The 9,066-nt window shown below is 46.8% G+C and overlaps 1 protein-coding gene across 3 annotated transcripts in view; it reads left to right on the top strand.

Moving 5' to 3' along the window:
* The first annotated feature begins 2,530 nt into the window (after positions 1-2,530).
* Positions 2,531-9,066, top strand: part of SMAD2 (SMAD family member 2) — a 95,721-nt gene continuing 89,185 nt past the window's right edge. Inside the window, exon 1 of one of the 3 annotated variants that reach the window (XM_053295974.1) lies at positions 2,531-2,679. The gene's annotated coding sequence lies outside the window, so the exon portion shown is untranslated. Of the gene's footprint in view, positions 2,680-2,998; positions 3,154-9,066 lie in introns of those variants that run through there. The other 2 variants (XM_053295976.1, XM_053295975.1) reach the window with 2 other exon arrangements.

The raw sequence follows: 9,066 nt of genomic DNA, 5'->3' as shown, positions 1-9,066 counted from the left end.
TACTTTAGCAACCATGATGGTTCACTAATGGTCTCTTTAGAAGGAAGGAATTATCTTAGGGAGTTGGTCACTTGTTTATCAGGGCTGGGCTGAACAATTAACACTTACTGATTCCTCTGTGGTTTTTTGGCCTGAAGATATGCAATTCCTAGAGCCTTTTACAGGTCCTTTATCAACTTTTGTGCTTCAATCTCACTGTGTTGTTTTATGTAAACTGATGCAGATTGTAAAATGACCCATTGCTTAATTGTGAGACTGAGAAGGAAGAGACACAATATCCTCTGCATAGAAAGATCAGACCTTTTGCATTCCCTGGCCCTTTGGCTGCATGGTTTTCATTCTTCTCCGTGCTAATGCTCCACACATCTGCTGTTTTTGCTGCAGCAGAAGCCCCATTCAGACATCATGTTTTGTGCATGAGGAGTGCTGGTCTTGTGGTAGCAAGCATGACTTGTCCCCTTAGCTAAGCAGGGTCTGCCCTGGTTGTTTTTGAATTGGAGATCGCATGTGTGAGCACTGTAAGATATTCCCGCAGAGGCGTAACGGGGGGAAATGGCGCCCAGGGCAGGCTCTGCCCCTGAAATTGCGGCCCCCCCGCCCCCCACATACCTGCGCCCCCCTGGGCTGGCCGGAGCGGCCCTGCATTTTAACAAGGCCATTGGTAAACTGGGATAGAGGAAAGCAAGCAACAAAGCTGGTGAGCGGTCTGGTCTGGAAACCCAAAGCCTACGAAGCATGGCTGAAGGAGCTGGATAGGTTTAGCCTAGTGAAGAGAAGACTAAGGGGAGGTCAGAGAGCCAGCTTCAAATATCTGAAGGGCCCTTGCGTAGGAGAAAGAACAGAAGTTCTCTGTTGCTGCTCCTGAGCGCAGGGCTAAGACCAACGGGCTCAAATGACAAAAAAGCAGATTTAGATTAGGCATTAGGAAGAGTAGGAGGCTCTCCTTCGCTGGAGATGAAGAGAGAAGAGAGGGAAGAGAGCTGGTCTTGTGTAGCAAGCATGATTTGTCCCCTTAGCTAAGCAGGGTCCACCCTGGTTGCATATGAAAGGGAGACTCGAAGTGTGAGCACTGTAAGATATTCCCCTCAGGGGATGGAGCCGCTCTGGAAAGAGCATCTAGGCTCGAAGTTCCCTCCCTGGCAGCATCTCCAAGATAGGGCTGAGAGAGATTCCTGCCTGCAACCTTGGAGAAGCCGCTGCCAGTCTGTGTAGACAATACTGAGTGAGATGGACCAATGGTCTGACTCAGTATATGGCAGCTTCCTATGTTCCTATGAGACTTTCAAACAGGCTGGACAGCCATCTGTCAGAGATGTAGTGGCAGTTTCTTGCATTGCGCCAGCGGGCTGGACTTGAAGACCTACCTCTAAGGTACCTTGCAGCTCTATGGCTTGCTTCAGCTTTTTCAGATCCAGGGCCTTTAACCTCAATCTACTTTTAATTGCCCCCTCCTCTCCTTCTCCCACCCCTTTCTCCTTACCTTCCACATCCCTCTTCTTTCTGTTTTAAACTCTCCCCTTAAAAAAGAAAGACCAAAAATAAATAAATAAATTGTTGTTGTGTTTCTTAGATTGGCTTTGACCCTGATTGAGGGCCAGACTTTCCATTTTAAGAGTCTTAAATTAAGACCAGTGAGAGCGGAAATATAGGCTTTTGGTTTTAAACAGCAGTCTTCCCACTCTGTGTCCAACCTTGACAACATTCACACGTGACACTCGCTGCCAGACTGACACTCCTGGGTGTCTATTTTTTGAGCAGCCCACCATTAAGCCTTAATAGACCACGATAATTCTTTATGGATTATTTATACCGTCAAGAAAATGTTGAGTTCCTGGGAGAAGAGAAACGTGCAGTTAACAAAAACGTGTCACTCAGTTTGGTTTGGGGCTCTTTTTATAGTCTTCTCTTCGGACGAGGCAGTTGGTCGTGTGTTTATGTAAGAAGAAGAACACCGAATTTTGCAAAAGTATCCATTTTTCGGAGGATCCATTTATTGATTCACATGGGGATGTGTGGCGTGGACGATTCGGCCTATTTCCTCGGTTGGTGAGAGAGACAATTGCTGCGCGGAAGGTTACAGGTCATGTGGCGGAGGCGTCTGCAAACCGCTTTTCGCCAGCAATAGTGCTTTTGCAGCTCAACCCAATTTTGTCCCGAGTTTTCCCCCTTCTTCTTCTTCGCTTGGCGCAACCAACCCCTAGTACTGAAAATCTGGGGAAGTGGGTGGGGCAGCAGGAGGTGCTAAGCGTCACGAAGACCACTCTGGCACCCCTCTCCGCCAATCCAGAGGCGCCTCATTCCGTTGCGAGGACGGCCCCGTCCCACCCTCCACCTCCCCAAGCCTCCGCGCGCCTGGCGTCCAGGCGATTGGCTGGCGTTCCCGCCAATCGCTGCTGTCTTATGGGAAGCGAGGCGAGAAAGAAAGCGACTGAGGAGGGGAGGAAGGCGGGGCGACGCGTAAAGGGTGTGGGCGGGACCTTCCAGGCACGCCCCCTCCCGCCCCTCTACCGACTCCGCGCGGCCGCCTCCCGGTGACGGACGAGAGTCTGGGCCAATCGGGCATGGTAGCGGATCGGGGCGTGGCCGAGGCTCGTCAGCCAATGGCGGGGCTGGAGCGCTGAGGGCCGTCCGGCGAGAAGGCGAGCGAGGGTGGCAGAGGCGCAGCGCGGGGGCGAGGAGGTTGGTCTTGGCGGGGCTGAGGGGGAAGGGCACGGCGGGGGCCGAGTGGGGCGCCGGCCAGGCCCCGAAGCGAGGGGCCGCGGGCGCGCGGGGAAGAGGAGAGCGCCCTAGGCCCCAGGCCTGGGCTGCGCGGCGTGGGGGGGTGGCTCCCTGGCTTTGTTGTGGTGGGAGTAGGCGGGGCTGAGGTGGAGGAGGGGTGCAGGGTGGGGGAGGCCTGCGGCGGCGGGGGGGGGGGGCGAAGAGGGTGGGGGTGGGATCCGGCCCCCCGAGCTGCCCTCCTCTTCTTTCTCTCTTGCTCCTTTCTCTTTTTTGTTTTAAGAGACGCACATCCATCGAATTTGCAGCTGGGCTTCAAGGCAGAGGAGCCTGCGAGGCTGCTGCCTCCCAACCGCCCCCTCATGACCCGCATCCCGTGCACGTCTGCTTGCAAGCAAAGGCCCCCCCCCGCAACCCCAACGGGACTGCCCCCCAGGGGTAAGCGTGCGTAGCCTTGGGCCGCAATCCTTTCCCACGCTTTACCTGGAAGGAGGCACCCGTTGATCTCTGCGGGGATTTAAGTTTCCGAGGAAAAAAAGGCACGTTTGGAGTCGGGTTCTATTAAGGTTCTCAGACTTGGGACCCCCGATGTTGGTGGACTACAGCTCCCATCATCTGCAGGCCCAGAGGCCTCTGTGGAAGCTTGCAGCCAGGTCAACGTGAAAGGGGGTCAGGCGTCCTGCAGCCCCATTCGTGGACACGTCTTTTTGGGAGCAAATACTTACAAAGCTCGGTGGGGACTAGTTTCCAAGTCAGTGTGTGCGGAGTAAGGCTGCAATTGTAGATACACTTATTAAGGAGTAAGACCCATTACCTCTGAGTAAACATTAACAGAATTGTGCTGTTCAGCCTTTTTATTACTGTTCCTTTCTCCATGTGTAAATGTGGTGAGAGGCAAGCAGTGGAAACCTGTAGAATATTGCTAGCAGATTCTTTCCCCCCAATTCCTCTTAACTACCAATAATTCCTCCCTGCAAGTTTTGTTTAAGATAGCAATCCTAAGTGTTCTTGTTTACTGTAGGGAGCAGGCTTACTTTCGAATAAGCATACTCTACTCAGGTTTGTATTGGTGTGCTTTGAGTTATTCTACTTGGAATCCAGAGGGACAGAAAAGGGTGTTTTGGCTCATCATTATTTAACTTTACAATGAGGAGGACAGCAGGTTTCATTTGAAACCTTTCCCCTCCCCACCACCACTGTGTGATAGGGGGAAGAAGAGTCATTAGCTGAAACTCTCCATCTTCCCCTGAACAATGAAGCAGTTGGGAGCAATTACACAAACTTTGCTTCCAAAAGACAGAAGTACTAAGAAGGCTCCAGTTAAGTTAGTCTAAACACCATTGGAATAAATGAGACAAATTAGTTATGATTAGATTAAGTTCCATTAATTTCAGTGGGACTCTTCTGCCAAAGATGTTTTGAGTCTTATCCTTTCATGGCAGCAGAGAGGAAAAGCATTGGAATGAAGACAGATTAGTAATAAAATGAAGATAACTGTATTTATAAATTCCCTTCTGAAATGAAATATTGATTTATAAGATTGTAGCTCTGTGATTCTGTGAAACTAAGCCTGGGACAAGAATTCAGTAATTTCTCTCTCCTCTTTTTTCCTCCCCCACCCCTCTAAGTGCCCCAAAGATTTAAATATAGGGTTTGTTCAGACAATAAACTGGCAATTGTGAGTGCAGGATTGTGAATGCCATTCAGATTGCAGATAGTTGATCATCTGAACCAGCCCAAAGTCTCACAGGGCTGACTGAAGTTCAGTTGTTGTCATGTTCTTTTTTTTGCAGTTAATTAATGTCAAAAAAATGAATCTAGCTCTTCCATATTTTTTTGATCCATTTTCAGAATCTAGCTTTTTTTGTAAACATTGTTTAATGTGGAAAAATCCAATATCCTTTTCAAGAAAAGCTTGTGCCAAAGAGTGCCTTTCTTTTGTTATTGAGATGCAAAGCTCTTGAAATAAATTCTACTGCATAAAAAGTTTACACGTGTACAACAAAGTTTAGTGCCTGTCCAACATGAGGGGGTGGCACTGATCAACAACTGTAAAATGGGATGCTGAAACTTTCAGAAATAAGGTGTTAAAATATAGGCAGTGCAGTCCTGGCCATAACTATATACAGAAAAGATCCCTTGATCTAATTGTGCTCAAGATTGTGACTAGGATATGCAGCAGCCTTTGTCTTGGTAGCAATGAATGTGTGTGGCTTCTGGGAATTCCTGGTATTCTTGTCTAGGCTGCTGGGTCATGCACAAGTGTGTTTCTCCAGGCTAACTTACTGCTGAGTAGGGTAGATTTGTTCTTGTAATACAGGAAAGACTTATTGTTGTAAAAGGTAAAGTACTCAGGAAGTGCACTTCTGTTGAGTGAGTTTGCTCCAGAGTCATTCAGGTTGGCTGTCTTGAGCAGGGTGAGATTTTGTTTGCCATAATTACATGTATTACAACATCACACTTATGACCTGTACTATGATCAGGGCTGTGAACATGTTATGTACTTTTAAGGCAAGGATTAAAAGAACTTGATCTACATAGGCATGCTGGGCAAAAAGAATGCAAGGGAGCCAGAGATAGGAACGGAATGATTTGCCGTAGGTGAGTGATGGGGTGAAAATAATTTCTTCAGAGCATCTGGCCTTTGCTAATGGTTTCTAATGTATAGTGATTGTAGAGAGCAGGTGATGTATAGTAGTACTTACAAATAGTATTAGACAACTCTGCAAATGGCTGTTTATGTTTTTACCTGTGATAAGCAAGAATAGCCTCCAGGTGAGCAAGCAGGGGAGCTTTACAAATTTGGTTATACTCTTATGCACACTCAAATCAATTTTGCTAAACTTGGAGACTTGTTTCTGAGAAAACATGTCTAGAATTGGGCTGTGTGTTTTTAGCCACAAATGATTAGCACAGACATGTGAACCAAGGTGTCTTAGACTTAGGAACATAGGAAGCTGCCATATACTGAGTCAGACCATTGGTCCATCTAGCTCAGTATTGTCTTCACAGACTGGCAGTGGCTTCTCCAAGGCTGCAGGCAGGGATCTCTCTCAGCCCTATCTTGGAGATGCTGAGGGAACTTGGAACTTTCTGCTCTTCCCAGAGCGGCTCCATCCCCTGAGGGGAATATCTTACAGTGCTCACACTTCTAGTCTCCCTTTCATATGCAACCAGGGCAGACCCTACTTAGCTTAAGGGGACAAGTCATGCTTGCTACCACAAGACCAGCTCTCCTCTCCGAACTTATTTGCAAGGCTGTAATATCTGCAGATGAGGAGAGCTTCTTTGTTCCCAGACTATGCCCATAAGCTTTCAGATTTTCCTCTTGCAACCCTTCTGTTAGATAAGAGCAAGAGTTATGGCTCTCTGTACTCTGAAGGGCAGATGAACAGTTTTTAATAGAATATTGCATGTAAAAAGTGCTTGACAATCTTTATTTTGCTTGTCCTTGCAATGTAGATTGTTGTTTACTCACTTTACACTTAGTGGGAACTAAGCCTGTAGTAGACTTGCTCAAGGACATGTGGTGAATTTGTTGTTGATCTGAGAGTTGAGCCCAGGCTTGAACCTACCCTATTTGCTCTCAAGTTGCAGGAATAAGTTGTCTGAGATACTGTGATGCTCTTAGTTGTTTAAAAGTGTCTTTAAGATTTGAGTGTCAACCTACATGTGTGAATTATTTCCATTCTAAACAAGATTGGCTTGTGTTCAGGAAAGCTGGAAACATTCTTCAAGCTTTTCTTATGAGTGCCAAAATGATCATATTGCATGTTTGCATTTGACGTTTTTACAAATGATTTGTGCTAGAGCTCATGATGTAACAAGCAGATTAACATTTGCTTCATCTGAGAATGGGTTAATTTTACAGCAGTATGTCACACCCTTGTGTGTTACAATTGCAACTGCAAAATAAAGTTAGAAAAAAATGTACAAAGAGTTGTTACCTGCAAAGGTTTTGCAGGATCTCTTCTACAGTTCTTGATCCAGAAGGAATGCTCACTGAGCTACCCCGGGTTGTGTGTCATATTCAGTGACTCACTCTCACAAATACTGCTCATGTGAGCAGTCTAAGTACCAGAATAGGGATGTTCCCGAACTGGTCCGGAGGCCATTTTAGAGGCCTCCAAACTGGTTCGGACGTGGCCCGGTTTGGGGTGGAGGATTGTACTTTCCCTTCCCGCCACTTTCCCCCCTCCGGTGCTCTGTTTTCCTACAAAGTTTTGGGGTGGCAGCGTTCCTCCCTGCTGCCCCTGCCCCCGTCTTTGCCTGGAAATAGCGGAAGTATCGGCCGCGCACGTCACACGCAACGTGCATGGTGGATGCGCGAGGGGCGGGTACATCCGCTATTTCCAGCCAACGATGGGGGCAGGGGTGGCAGAGAGGAATGCTGCTGCCCACAAAACTTTGTAGAAAAACGGAGTGCCGGAGGGGGAAAAGTGGCGGGAGGGGTAAGTACAACTCCCCCCACCCTTAAAGCGAGACCCCCCTTGGTGCTGAACCGCGCCTCCACGGTTCTGTGCACATCCCTATACCAGAACAGTGTAATGTATGAGATTGTGCCTTCTCCAAGGAATTACTTGCAAGAGTTCAGCTGACTCAGTATAATATGAAGTGATTCTCTGTTCAGAGTTTTATACCTGTGTGTATAAAAAATGGTGTGGTAACAGGAGGTTATTGGGCACCTGATGGGAACATAAATGTATAAACTTAAGCAGTGATATCACCATACTCCTTGATACAAGACTGCAGTTGTGTCCACCTAGAAGCTAATTTTAAGTTTTCAGTGTAAACAGGACGTTGTGGTATTGAAAATTCATGTGTATCTAATACTATTAGAAGTGGAAGAAAATATTTGGTCTAAATGGCATGCAATCCTGTTGGTTGTATAATCTGTCCACTTGATAAAGTGTGTGTGGCTACATTTCTTTAAAGAAGTTTTACTACCTGCAGTATGCAATTAAGCATTGCTGACTACATTTTTGGTTCTCTTAAGCATCATGCCGAACCCTTTGTGACAAAAGTTATGCTGGCTATTAGCCATGGTCCTGTTAATGGGACAGTTCACACTACCATGTAGCAAGTGGTTCATGAGAGTAGAGGAGCACCTTTTGATTAGTTATATTTACTAGTATAATATACTTGTTGTGTAGTCAGGTGCTGTAAGTAGTAAACAAATGATTATTCTTTCAGGCTGCCCTGCCTCTACTTTAGAATTACATACAGAGAACCAAGAGTAAATCAAGAAAGTAGCTTGCTGACTTTGCACAAAGTATTACTATTACTGCCTGTGATTTGTCACCTGTTATAAGGGGGCATTGGATCTCCTGGAAAAGGTCATATCCAGAGACTAACAAGCAGAAGGTTTCTGGTTTGAATCCCCACTGGTACTATATTGGGCAGCAGTGATATAGGAAGATGCTGAAAGGCATCTCATAACTGCACAGGAGGAGGCAATGGTAAACCCCTCCCGTGCAGGGAGCCTGCTAGTTGGGCAAGAAACACAGCACAGCACTCGCATCCTCATTTCAGCCCAGCCAATGTTGTTTCCTGAGCAGAATTGAGGAGCAGCCCTGGCCAGATCAAAAGCAATGAAACACTGATTCACACCAGGTAGGTACTATTTTGACCAGGAAGTGGGGGCTCTTGTATCATATCCTGCTTGGAGGGGTGGTTGCCAGGTGAAACTCAGTACCTTGCAAGTCAAAAGTGAAGTGGGAATGCAGGGGGCTACTAGTGAGGCTGGATGCAGCCTGTACCACCAGCTGGCTATCCCTGATCTGTAGTTTAAGGAATAATCATTTATGCATATGGCTGTGCTCTTGTACTAGCTGTAATATGTGAGCTTCTTTGATTGTGCAAGTGTTCCTGGCAGTGTTCAAAAAAACCCACAAAAAAGCAATGTGCCACTACAGATGTTCTAACTACTACAAAAATGTGTGAAACTCTTTATACTGAATGAGAATTTGGGACTCCTTGGGACCCTTATCAGTTGGGCTAATCATATCAGAAGTAGGTTGTACACTCGGGCAGGACCACATTGAGCATATTCCCTAAAATAGACTGAGGATCGTGACATATTTGTCCCCTTCATGCTCTTCTTTCAAGAATGCAAAGACTAGGGGAGGAAATGGTAATCCTTGGCTTTGGGAAGAAGACACATTACATAGGAACAGAGGAACATAAACTGCTTTATACCGAGTCAGACCATTGGTCCATCTAGCTCAGTGTTGTCTACACAGACTGACAGTGGCTCCTCCAAGGTTACAAGCAGGAGTGTGTCTCAGCCCTATCTTCCAGATGCCAGAGAGGGAACTTGGAATCTTCTGCATGCAAGCATTCTCTGGACTG

The sequence above is a fragment of the Hemicordylus capensis genome, chromosome 2, assembly GCF_027244095.1.
Source record: "Hemicordylus capensis ecotype Gifberg chromosome 2, rHemCap1.1.pri, whole genome shotgun sequence".
Lineage (NCBI taxonomy): Eukaryota > Metazoa > Chordata > Lepidosauria > Squamata > Cordylidae > Hemicordylus > Hemicordylus capensis.
Note: the sequence above shows the minus strand (reverse complement) of the source record. Positions and strands in the feature narration are given on the sequence as shown.